Source organism: Macaca nemestrina, chromosome 6, assembly GCF_043159975.1.
Source record: "Macaca nemestrina isolate mMacNem1 chromosome 6, mMacNem.hap1, whole genome shotgun sequence".
NCBI lineage: Eukaryota > Metazoa > Chordata > Mammalia > Primates > Cercopithecidae > Macaca > Macaca nemestrina.
The window spans coordinates 99,704,213-99,717,149 of record NC_092130.1 but is presented as its reverse complement, the minus strand read 5'-3'; the positions used below and the strand labels follow the sequence as shown (position 1 = coordinate 99,717,149).

The 12,937-nt window shown below is 40.1% G+C and overlaps 1 protein-coding gene across 10 annotated transcripts in view; it reads left to right on the top strand.

The window, feature by feature from the left end:
* Positions 1-12,937, top strand: part of LOC105475109 (phosphodiesterase 8B) — a 261,894-nt gene that overhangs the window by 100,511 nt on the left and 148,446 nt on the right. The gene's annotated exons all lie outside the window — the stretch shown is intronic.

Here is a 12,937-nt window from a genome sequence, read left to right as displayed (position 1 = left end):
TTCTCCTTTTTATTTTATTTTGTTTTTAATTTTTAATTTTTGTGGGTATATGGTAGGTATATTATGGAGTACATGAGATATTTTGATACAGGCATACAATGCATAATAGTCACATCAGGGCAAATGGGGTATCTATCACCTCCTTTATTTATGTCACAAACAACCCAATTATGTTCTTTTAGTTATTTTTAAATGTAAATACACTGTTGTTGACTATAGTCACCCTGTTGTGCTATCAAATACTAGAGCTTATTCATTCTATTTAACTATATTTTTGTGCTAATTAACCATCTCCAGTTCCTGCACCCCCCAGCTACCCTTCCAAGCTTCTGGTAACCATCGTCCTACTCTCTGTCTCTATGAATTCAATTGATTTAGGTTTTAGCTCCCACAAATAAGTGAGAATGTGTGATGTTTGTCTTTCAGTGCTTGGCTTATTTCATTTAACATAATGACTTCCAGTTCCATCCATGTTGTTGCAAATGACAGGCTCTCATTCTTTTTTACAGCTGAATAGTACTTCATTATGTACTTCATTATGTACTTCAATAATATTCCTAACTGTCCATCAACAGATGACTGGATCAAGAAAATGTTACCACATTTCCTTGATCCAGTCATCTGTTGATGGATGGTTACAGGTTGTTTCCAAATCTTAGCTCTTGTGAATAGTGCTACAATAAACATGGCAGTGCAGCTATCTCTTCAATATACTGATTTCCTTTCTTTTGGGTATATACCCAGCAGTGGGATTGCTGGATCACATGGTAACTCTATTTTTAGTTTTTTGAGAAACCTCCTAACTGTTCTTCGTGTGGTTGTACTATAATAATTTACATTCCTACCAACAGTGTACGCGGGTTCCCTTTGCTCCACATCCTCGCCAGCATTTGTTATTGCCTGTCTTTTGGATTAAAGCCATTTTAACTGGGGTGAGATGATATCTCATTGTAGTTTTCATTTGCATTTCTCTGGTGATCAATGATATTGAGCACCTTTTCATATACTTGTTTGCCATTTGTATTTCTTTTTTTGAGAACTATCTATTTAGGTCTTTTGCCCATTTTAAAATGGGATTATTAGATTTTTCCTATAGAGTTGTTTGAGTTCCTTATATATTTTGGTTATTACTCTCTTGTCAGATAGTTTGTTTGCAAATATTTTCTCCCATTCCGTGGGTTGTCTCTTCACTTTGTTGATTGTTTCCTTTGCTGTGCAGAAGCTTTTTAACTTGATATGATCCCATTTATCCATTCTTGCTTTGTTGCCTGTGCTTGTGGGGTATTACTCAAGAAATCTTCGCCCAGTCCAATGTTCTGGAGAGTTTCCCCAGTGTTTTCTTTTAATGGTTTCATTTGAGGTCTTAGATATAAGCCTTTAATCCGTTTTGATTTGATTTTTGTATATGGTGAGAGATAGGGTTCTAGTTCCATTCTTCTGTATATGGATATCCAGTTTTCCTAGCACCCATTAAAGAGACTGTCCTTTCTTCAATATATATTCTTGGCACCTTTGTTGAAAATGAGTTTACTGTAGATGTATGGATTTATCTTTGGGTTCTCTATCCTGTTCCATTGCTCTATGTGTCTGTTTTTATGCCAGTACCATGCTGTTTTGGTTACTATAGCTCTGTAGTATGATTTGAAGTCAGGTAATGGGATTCCTCTAGTTTTGTTCTGTTTGTTCAGGATAACTTTGGCTGTTCTGGGTCTTTTGTAATTCCACTTAAATTTTAGGATTTTATCTCTATTTCTGTGAAGAATGTCGTTGGTATTTTGCTAGGGGTTGCATTGGATCTGTAGATTGCTTTGGGTAGTATGGACGTCTTAATAGTATTAACTCTTATAATCCATGGACATGGAATATCTTTTCAATTCTTAGTATCCTCAATTTCTTTCATCAGTGTTTTACAGTTTTAATTGTAGAGATCTTTCACTTATTTTGTTAATTCCTATGTATTTTATTTGTAGCTATTTTAAATGGGATTACTTTTTGATTTTTACACTGTCCACTGTTTACGTGCAGAAATGCTACTGATTTTTGTATGTTGATTTTGTATCCTGTAACTTTACTGAATATATTTATCCGTTCTAATAGTTTTTTGGTGAAATCTTTAGGTTTTTCCAAGTATAAGACCATATTATCTGCAAACAAGAATAATTTGATACTTCCTTTTCAATTTGGATGCCTTTTATTTCTTTCTCTTGTCTGGTTGCTCTAGCTAGTACTTCCCCACGTTCCCTCTTACCGTTCACTTCTGCCTCTGCTTCTGGATCTTGCTTATAATTGTCCACTCTGTTCAACAAGATACCAAGGGGATATATGTGCACAGAAGTTAGTGATTTTTCAGGGCTCTTATTATTAAACCTTGGCCCCACATTCTTAATATGGAACACTGCTTTGGCAGAAGGAAGAGCTAACCAGACATATCACTTCCTTCTGGGAAGAAGCAGCAGGGCTGGGAGAATCCTAGCCCAGACTTTCTCTGGAAGCTACTGCAGCTCCTGACCAGGCTTATCTTACCAGCCAGGTGGGAGTTAGGAAGACTCCAGAGTCACACAAAAAGCCAAAAATCTCCTGAAAACAGTACCCTTTCCAGTGTAGATCCTAGGCTCACCCTTCATTGTTCACTCAGGAATTAAGGCAGCTCTGGAGGTAACCCCATTTATGGAATCCATGCGATGATGACATTGTGGTGGACATTGGCTAAACTCCCATGGGGATGTGCTATAACTGCATTTCAGTGGCTAGGCCCCACCCTTGTCATGCCTCTTCCCAGGTCACTATGGTGACGAGTCACTAATATCAAGAAGTAAAAAAGAATGGCAGTTTATAAGAGACCATAGGATCTCCCTATTCCAGGATCAATGGTACATATGGTTCCTTTTCCTTCTTCTTTGTCTTACTTGTCCTTTAAAACCTCCTTCTGAGAGCTGCCTCTTCCAGAAAGCCTTCCTTGACCACCTCCAGCTGCAGTCTGGTTTGGAGCTATCTTCTCTGAGCTAGTACTTGCCACCCTGGAAGGCTGTGGCTGGTATGTGATCTTGAAAAAGTGGTTCCCTAGCTTTGTGGGAGTGGAATCTAGATGACAAATGGTTAAGGAGTTGGGGATAGGGGTGTAGATGGGACAGCCAAGGCTGATATCTTTCAAATTTCAGGTTGGACTGTGGAATGAAGAAGGTAGTGACTGAAGGTCACTGGGGAAGTTTATTTATTTAGTTTTTGATGTGAAGAACATTTTTTGAAGGCAAAGGAGTATTGGAAACATTAGTAAAATAGGGAATAATCAACAGGTCATGGCCCAGGAGGAGGCCAGAAGAAGTGGAATCAATAACAGGTGAAAGGAAGTGAAACGAAAGACACAGAGGAAGCTCTGGCTGGACATCCCCAAAGTTGTTCAACAATGGGAGCCACTGTTTCTTGAAAGTTGACTAGATGCTGGATAATCTTTATACATTCTCATCTGATTTCCACAGCAGCCACTTCACATTCTACAGATGAGAAAACCAAGGCTTAGAACAGGTTCTTCAGGTGGTACATGTTGGGGAGGGATGTGAATGTAGTCAGTGCAGCTTGCAGAATCTCCTCTACCAGAGTCTTACTTCTCAAAGTGTGGTCCTCAGAACAGCACCACCTGGGATCCCATTAGAAATGTTGACTCTCAGTCAAATCCTCAGACCGACTGAAACAGACCTGCGACGTTTACATATGTTGAGGTCTGGAAACCCTGGTCTAAACTTCTGCCCCTTGTTCTCCTTGAAGTGTTAGATGTTGGCTTGGCTCCCTGCTTAGAGTAAGGTTAGTGTAGCATGCTGAGGGCAGAGGCTTGAGGGTGGAGGGAACAGCAAATCACAGGAATATGATGGAATGTATTAAGAGAGAGCTTCTAGAAGGTTATGATATCTCTTAGTTCACAGGTTATGGCTATCCTGGTAATGACTTCATTTAAGTTGATATCATTGTACTTTGCAGAGAGAACAGCCAAGTAACCTTGGTTGACTCTGGTTGTTCTAATATTCTTAGCTATCCATTCTCTTGGGAGTGTCAAACCATAGCTGGCTGATCTGTTATCAAAGGACTTGTGGTGCCTTGAACATGTCCTGTTATTTCACAATCAGTGCCCTTTGTACATATGGTTCCTTTTCCTTCTTCTTTGTCTTACTTGTCCTTTAAAACCTCCTTCTGAGAGCTGCCTCTTCCAGAAAGCCTTCCTTGACCACCTCCAGCTGCAGTCTGGTTTGGAGCTATCTTCTCTGAGCTAGTACTTGCCACCCTGGAAGGCTGTGGCTGGTACGTGATCTTTAAAGAACTTAGCATGGTACCTGGCACATAGTAAGTGCTCAATAAGCACTAGCTTCTATTATTAGCCCAGAAGTAGGAATAAAAATTGTTGAGAGTAGAACATACGGTTCAGAGAGTAGCACAGTATAAGGGGGGCAAAAATAACTGAAGGTCCTAGCAAGAGCCATATGGAAGTGGTCGACTAGGAGGTTTCCGTGCTGGGAAGGGAGGATGAGAAGGCAAGAGAGAGGCAGTGGAAAGTTCATTATTTTTTAAATGTGTTTTTATTGCATGTATTTAAGGAGAGAAAGTGATGTTTTCATATGCCTGTGCACAGAATGATTTTGAATGGCTCTAATTGCTACAAGGTCAGTTACAAGATGGAGGAGAAAGAAGACATGAATTTAAAGAAACTTGCTTATCTGAATCATTCTTCTTTTAAGAAAGACTTATATTCATTATAGCTGATTATAAGAGTTAGGACAAATTTATAATGTGGCCAGACTTGTGTTTTAGATTATTAGAGCATCTTTGTGCTGCGCTGAAGCCCTTGTCATCACTGCAGTGTACGTAGCTCCCACTTATGTACTTTCTATAGAATCTGAAGCCTAATTTTAACATTTATAGTTTTTTATAGTTATTGAAACTTTGCTTCTATCCTGTTAATTCTATCTGTAATTTATTTCAAATCAATTTCTTGAAGAGGCAGGTAATAGCCTATTATATTATTTTTCCTATGGGAAAATATGATCCTTTATTAATTTAGTTTTTTAAAATTTACAAAAAACCTATTACCCAGAAAGCACTATAGAAAATGCTTTTGAGAGATGCAGTTATGAACTAGCAATCACCCTTGTCCTTCAGGAAGCTGACAGCCTAGGACAGGAGATATCATAGGTAGAGATGACTTTAACCACAACAATGTGAGATGCTATAAGAGAGGCAGGGTAGTACACTTACTGAGGAAGAATAACTTGCTTTTGGGCTGGGGAGAGGAGTAGAGGATAAAAGCTTTGAGGCAAAGGCGATGATTCAACTTGACCTTGAGATTTTGTCTGGGTTTGACAGGAAGAAATAGGGCAAAAGCCATTTGAGGTGGACAAAATAGTATATAAAAAATAAAGTTTGATTTTTATTAACACAATGGTGAAAAGAGAGAACTGCCAGGTAGTTCCATCTTTTTTTTTTTTTTCTTTTGAGATGGAGTTCGCTCTTGTTGCCCAGGCTGGAGTGCAATGGTGCAATCTCTGCTCACCGCAACCTCCACCTCCTGGGTTCAAGCAGTTCTCTTGCCTCAGCCTCCTGAGTAGCTGGGATTACAGGCATGCGCCACTGTGCCTGGCTAATTTTGAATTTTTAGTAGAGACAGAGTTTCTCCATGTTGGTCAGGCTGGTCTCCAACTCCTGACCTCAGGTGATCCACCCGCCTCGGCCTCCCAAAGTGATGGGATTACAGGCGTGAGCCACCACACCGAGCTAGTTCCATCTTTAGACTAACATTTAAGCATCCATGAGAAGGAGGAACTGCTGTTTAATGAATGCTAATGTTTAGGTACGTATATATTATCTCAATTAATCCTCAAAAAACCCCTATGAGGTAGGGAGGTATTATTATTTGTATTATAGAGGCAAATAAACTGAAGTTCAGGAAAGTGAATCATTTTGCTCAAGGGCCACACAGGTCATCTGTGTCAGGGCTGGAAATCCAACACAGATCTATCTGATTCCAAAGCTTTCCACTGCTTCCTGCTGCCTTCCTGTGGACCCATTCATAAGACTGACTTACTCATTCATTCCACAAGTACTTATTGATCATCTGACACGTCCCAGGTGCTGTGCTAGGTCCTGGACATGCAGTAATGGCCAACCTAGCCTAGCTACATGTGGGGGACAAATGGAGGCACAAATAGTACCTTGGTATTCTGAGACCTACAGATTTCCAATTAAGTATAAATTTAGAAGATGAATATGCTTTATTGATCTCATCAAATAGCCTATGGATAACCCTCATCAAATAACTAATAAAGGCACGGTGTTCACTGAGGAAAAAAAGATGGGAAAATACAGGATATTTCAATGTCATAGTTGGAAAATTTACAACTTAACTATTTTATTAAAACATCAGTACTTTGGAATTTTAGCAGTTGTAGACCTGAGAGCCCAAGAGGAGACTGCCCCCATGCCATGCAAATTGTCATAAAAGTTTTAGATAAAAGTTCATGTGTATGTTTCAGAGAGAGAAAGAGAAAGAGATTTTGTTGACAACCAGATGAAATTAAGTGGTTAGAAATTTAATCTACTGGCCCACTAAAAAAAAAAATTCAAGATACTGAAAAACGCAAAATATAACGTAAAAATCAAGCATAATATCACCACTTTACACCACAGAGTATCTCACACACACACACACACACACACACATACACACACACACACACACACACACAGAGAGAGAGAGAGAGAGAGACAGGGACACTAGTTGAGTACAGTGGTGCCCACCTGTAGTCCCAGCTACTTGGGAGGCTGAAGCAGGAGGATCACCTGAGTTCAGGATTTGTGACCAGCCTGGACAAAATAGTGAGACCCCATCTTTTAAAAATATACTTATACATATACTGTATACACTTACATGTATACTGTATATGTAAAGTCCCTCCCCAGAGGTAACCACTGTTAACAATGTGGAGTTTATCCTGTCTGAATTTGTTACTCATAGTGACAAATCTGTTTAGGTTTGCTCATACGATCTTTCTTTTCTTTCCTTCCCAAAAAAAGGACCATTTAAAAATTCTTATTTTTCTGCCATTTTCCTTTTGGTCTCGTTAATTAATTTATTTTTGTCTTTTAAGAGAACAGTTTTAAATTGCCCCTCGTGAGGGTGCAACACACCAGTAGGATTATCAGCGAAGTGTGGGCAAGGCTATGAATGTGGATCTGATGCCTGGGAGAAGGGAATTATCTTGTGACTCAACTAAAATACAACCAAAGACTCGAGAAGTTATGGATTTGCTCTTAATTGCTTTAATTGCTGCACAATTCTCCTTAGTTACTCTGTGAACTTGTAAGAATCCACCCACAGTAAAAGTCGAATTTGACAAGTTGTGAGAAATTGTTATGAGGATTACAATTCTTTGTGTCCCACGTGCAAAGCGCTTCCAAGATATTTCTTTAAATGTTGAGTTTCATTTAAATATCTCAAATGAATAAAAAGATACCTAACCACATGAGGTTGGAAAACTTAAAAGTAATTGTTATCCTATCCTACAGACACACCAAAGGGTACTTAAAGATGACGAAGTGGGATATAAATATATATACTATTATCCTCTGAACTAAAGCAAGTAGTATATATTTGTTATCCTTTATACTGAATTAATTATGTAAAAAATAAAGTTCAAAATATGAGTGTAGTTACTGTGTGACGAATTGCCTGAATTACTCAAGTGATTGTCTCAAACCTCTACGTCATTTGCTTGTAGAGTTCTTTAGAAGCACTTAGTACAGTTATCTGAAAGTGTCTCTAAGGTACGACATTTCTGTGTGCATTATTGTTCTCAGCATGTAAAACATGTCATTGCACTGATCTCCTTCCTGTTTCTTAAAATAAGCCAAGCCTTTTCTGGCCTCAGGGCCTTTGCACCTGCTGTTCCCTCCGCTCAGTTGCTGACGCTCTTCTCTGTATGAAGAAGCAGAATCACTCCTCATCTTTCAGGGTTGGCTCAGCTCAAAGGCCTCTACCTCCAAGAGCCTGCCAGGATCACCTCATCTAGAGTGTCTTCTCCCTCCAATCACTTCCTATTATCTGATTTATTTTCTTCATGCCACTTGTCATAATCTGTCATTCTTATGTTTGTTTGCTTACTTTTTGAGTCAGGCCTCTGCCTTGGCACACAGTGGAGTCCTCAATAAATACCTGGTAGATGAATAAAGAGCTTTATTAGTTCTTCTTTTCCTCATTCGTTCATGCCTTTATTTATCTGTTCAGCATCAGACACACATTGAGTGTCTAATGTGTCTAAGTCACAGTGCTGGACTCAGTAATAGTGATTGTAGTGGAATTTTCAGGTAATTAATGCTTAGCGCTTCAGATGCTGATATCTACTTAAAAGTAAATATTGGATATAAATAAGTAAAGGATATAAATAAGTAAAGGATGATAAAGTAATTGGATATAAATAAGTAAATTATAAAATACTGGAGAGACTATTCCTTGAATACATTACAGCACATCTCAAATAGAAGCTCTAGTATTGATATGGTGTGGTCCTCACCGTGAAGTGTCCTTATAGTGAATTTTTTAAATTTACATTTTGGTTTTTCTCTGAGCCCAGAGGGATGCCACTTCCTTTATCCTAACTCTGACTAGTTGCTCCAACAATGGCCCCTTCCTGCCTCTAGACACAGGGGTGCTGGTCACTGATCTCGGTTCAAAAGCCGGATAAGACAGTTGCTTTCATGGTGGTTGTTCTCACCATGAACCTTGACATTCCAGTTTTCCCACAGCGTGTGAAGGTCTTAAGTTGTTCACATATAACCTTGATTCTCCAAGGGGTGATATGGTAGAACACAGAAAGAGATTTTTGGAAAATTGCATCCACAGAGTTAAATACTATGGATGTTTCTTATCTTGTCATAAAATCACCTGCGTATATTCTTTTTATAAAGCGATCTTTCTAAGATGAAATTTATATTAATGTAATACGTTAGTGCTCAGATGGCCTTTAGCAAAGGATTTTAGGAAACACCTATTATCTATGACGGGGGTTGTCAGAATGCAAAACTTCAAATCATCTTCCACATAGGAAGCTCTTTTCTGGGTTCTGGGTTTGTGCTTATTATTTTGGTGTTTCCCTTTTAACTGTCTTCAGAAGGCATCTTCTGACAGTGGCAACATCAAACTGCAAAATATCATAGGCTTATTTGGTGGGGATTTTACTTCTGGATTTGTTCCTCTTGACATGAAAAACATATATTCTCTGCTTCATATAAAAAATGTAGGCTTACTTTTAAGTAGCTATATTTTTAAAATCTGTGTCCTGTTTTTGATCTAGTTCTTATTATATCTTGCATTTTACCTGCCATTTCTCTTCTTTCTCTTTTGTTCATTTTACAGGAAATGGGAGATCAGAGATGCTCAGATTTTATCAGTGTAGTTTCCCCACACATCACAGCTCTCTCCTGTCTCTTTTATTCACAGTTAAGACACTAAAGACTTCCCAGTGAGCAAATTTTTCATAGGTGAAACTTACTCCATCAGCCACTAAAACTTTAAAGACATTATTTTAACCACTCTGGAAATACATTTCACAGTTCCCTCATTTGCAAAATAAACTTTGCATAAGATATACATAGAAGGTATGCCTCTCTTTCACAGAGTCAGAGCCAGCCTAGTGAGCTTTCACTTTTGTCCAAGGTTGGAAGGGGATGGTTTGGAGGTTGTTGAGCTAATCAGAGCTGTTTTCCTGGGCACCAAATGCTCTTATGTCTTTGCCTCTGCCTACCACTCTCAGCTGCCGTTTCCTGGGACCATCACTGGGTCTTTGTAATTCTCATTTTTTCCTTATTGTAATGACAGTTGGCTGAGTTAAGGTTCAAGTTTACCTCCACCTCTTCTATAGAGAAACGTCTCCCAAGTTCAGTGCTCTAGAGCCGCTGTCTTGCAATTTGATGCTCCTGTTCGGTTCTGGTAGGTAGGAACCTGACTTCTGAGTAAAGGGAATAGGGGATGTCATACTAAGTTGTCATTACAAATCCCTTCGGCCTTACTGATAGCCTTGCTCAGGACTATCCATTTTAGTTTTTCAACTACCGTGTTCTCATGAGATGGAAATGGTAGAGCCAAGTGTCTTTGAAGAATTCTACTTGAGATTCAGAGCAAGACTCCATTTTATTTTATTTTATTTTATTTTATTTGAGACGGAGTCTTGCTCTGTCGCCCAGGCCGAAGTGCAGTGGCCGGATCTCAGCTCACTGCAAGCTCCGCCACCCAGGTTCACGCCATTCTCCTGCCTCAGCCTCCTGAGTAGCTGGGACTACAGGCGCCCGCCACCGCGCCGGCTAGTTTTTTGTATTTTTTAGTAGAGATGGGGTTTCACTCTGTTAGCCAGGATGGTCTCGATCTCCTGACCTCGTGATTCCCAAAGTGCTGGGATTACAGGCATGAGCCACCATGCCCAGCACAAAGAGAGATACTTTTTTTTTCAAGTTTTTGAGTGGCTAGTTTTGCATATTAATGCTAACACTGAAAATACTACAAAATCAATTTTTTACACGTTTTATCTTTTTCTTGACAAATACTAGTTTAAGTTGCTATTTCTAACTAGTTCCTTCAGGGTATGAAATATACAACGGGGAAACTTTGAGACTCATGTTACTTCCTGTTGTTAGAGTGCTTGATTTAGTGCTTTAATTACTATACACTACTGAAACAAAGTGAATATACACCACCTTATGAAATCACTTGTTATTTTCTTAAACTGTTTTGTTTCTCCTATAATTACATCTTTATATCACATTTCACAAAATACTGGTGATTATGTGATGTTCTAATGAGTGTGTATAGATAATAAAACTAAGAAAATGGATTTTAGATTTAGTGGGGCTACCACCTAAAAATTAAACTTGCTTAGTTTCAAATTTCCAATTCTTTGATCATTTGTATTGTAAACAGGATAGTTTTTTATTACATTTACAAAACGTGGGCATGACTTGAATAAGAGTTGCTATTCTTAAGTCAATTACTTTCATTTTATGCTGTATCTTGCCTTCTTGATGTTCTAGATGGTATGTCCTTTTAGTCCCACTAGAGTCTGTAATGCTACTGTAGTTCCCAGCTTCCAACTGTCATCTGTGTGGTGATGCCATAAGCATTGGAAACAGCACTGTCCTTAGTGCCAGAAAGCACTGGTTCCTTCACCCTTTAACTGTTACTTTCCTCCCCCTCAACCCTCTTTTTTTAAAAGTCAACACTTATTGGGGACTTAAGGTTATATGCTGCATGTCACGTGTTTTCTAGATGTTGCTTCTTTTAATTATCACAAGAAGCCTATGATGTAGGTATTAGTATCCACATTTTACAAATATGCAGACTCAGGCCCAGAGAGATTGAATAACTCCCAGGTTAGCCAGCTGGTTAGTGACAAAGGTGGGATCTGAATACAGGTCTTACTTCCAAAGCCTGCACTTGAATTACCTCCTGTACCACCTGTACTACCTTTGTGCCTCTCTGAACCAACTTTGGGTTTTCTGTGAAGTGAGAGTGACAATCTCAGTCTCATGGGGTTGTCCAAGGACATAAGTGAGGTGAAGGAGGCACAGCATCCTTATCTTATGCTGCACTTGAGCAATATAGGTAGTCCAGCCTGGATAGACATCATCTTTTCATTGCATGCCTTTTCCTATTTCTGGATTATAGGGAGCAGTGTCTCCCACCTGGGCCAGCTTTCTCCTGCCACCCAGCATACACCCCAGCTCTGGGTTGGTGTGCATCGACGAAGTGCAAATAAAGTGGAATATGCCTCATGAAGCAGGAAAGTAGTCATGAGGAAAGGCATGCACTTGAGAGCCGTGCCTGGGCTCTTTATCTTCTGACAGATAGGATCATTCCCAAGGCTGTGAGAGTGCAGGGGATCGGGGGCCAACCAGGACACTGAAGAGCTCCCAGAGCCTTCTGTCTTCAGGCAGTCATGTGCAAGCCCTCCCCTGGAAGGACTGTCAGACCACACCTGTGCCGCTGCTGCTGTCTCCTCCCTGTCCTCCTGCAGGAGAGTGTGTGTGCGTTCTAAATTTCCAATTGACTGTGGACCAAGGCCCTTAAAAAATATGATGAAAACAAATTTCTGGAAAATAGCTTTTAAAATAGTATTCAAAATGTAAGCATCGTATTTTATTAGAAGATTCAACAGCAAGAAAATAACATGGCAAAAATGCCCTGGCAATGCTAAATTGCTGGAAGTTTCTAAGCACTTACTGTCCATTTTTTTCCTAATCCCTTTACTGTTGGGTAACAGTTCAAAGACTGACCAAGGGTGGTGGCTCACGCCTGTAATCCCAGCACTTTGGGAGGCCAAGGCGGGCAGATCACAAGGTCAGGAGTTTGAGACCAGCCTGACCAACATGGTGAAACCCCATCTCTATTGAAAATACAAAAAATTAGCTGGGCGTGGTGGCACATGCCTGTAATCCCAGCTACTCAGGAGGCTGAGGCAGGAGAATCGCTTGAACCAGGGAGGCGGAGGTTGCAGTGAGCCGAGATCACACCACTGCACTTCAGCCTGGGTGACAGAGAGAGACTCCTGTCTCAAAAACGAACAAACAAACAAACAAACAAACAAACAAAAAACAGTTCACAGACCACCACCAGCGCACAGACTGCCGGCCCAGAGCCCACCCTGACTGAGGTGGGCACTTCATGTGTGAGTGCGGGTCCACCTGCCGAGGGGCTGGAGGTGTGCTTGCCGCCATAAACTCGCTCTGTGGAATGTGTGCACAAGCCCCAGGCCACAGTGCCTGTGGAAGTGCCAGTTCCCTGCTGCCCTTCATGACACCACTACCCTTGTGACTTGGCCTCTACCTCAGCTCCAGTTTCATTCTGGTTTTGCCTGGTGCTGGAGCTCATCCCTGAAACTAACTGGTTTAGTGGCTGTGGTACTGAAAG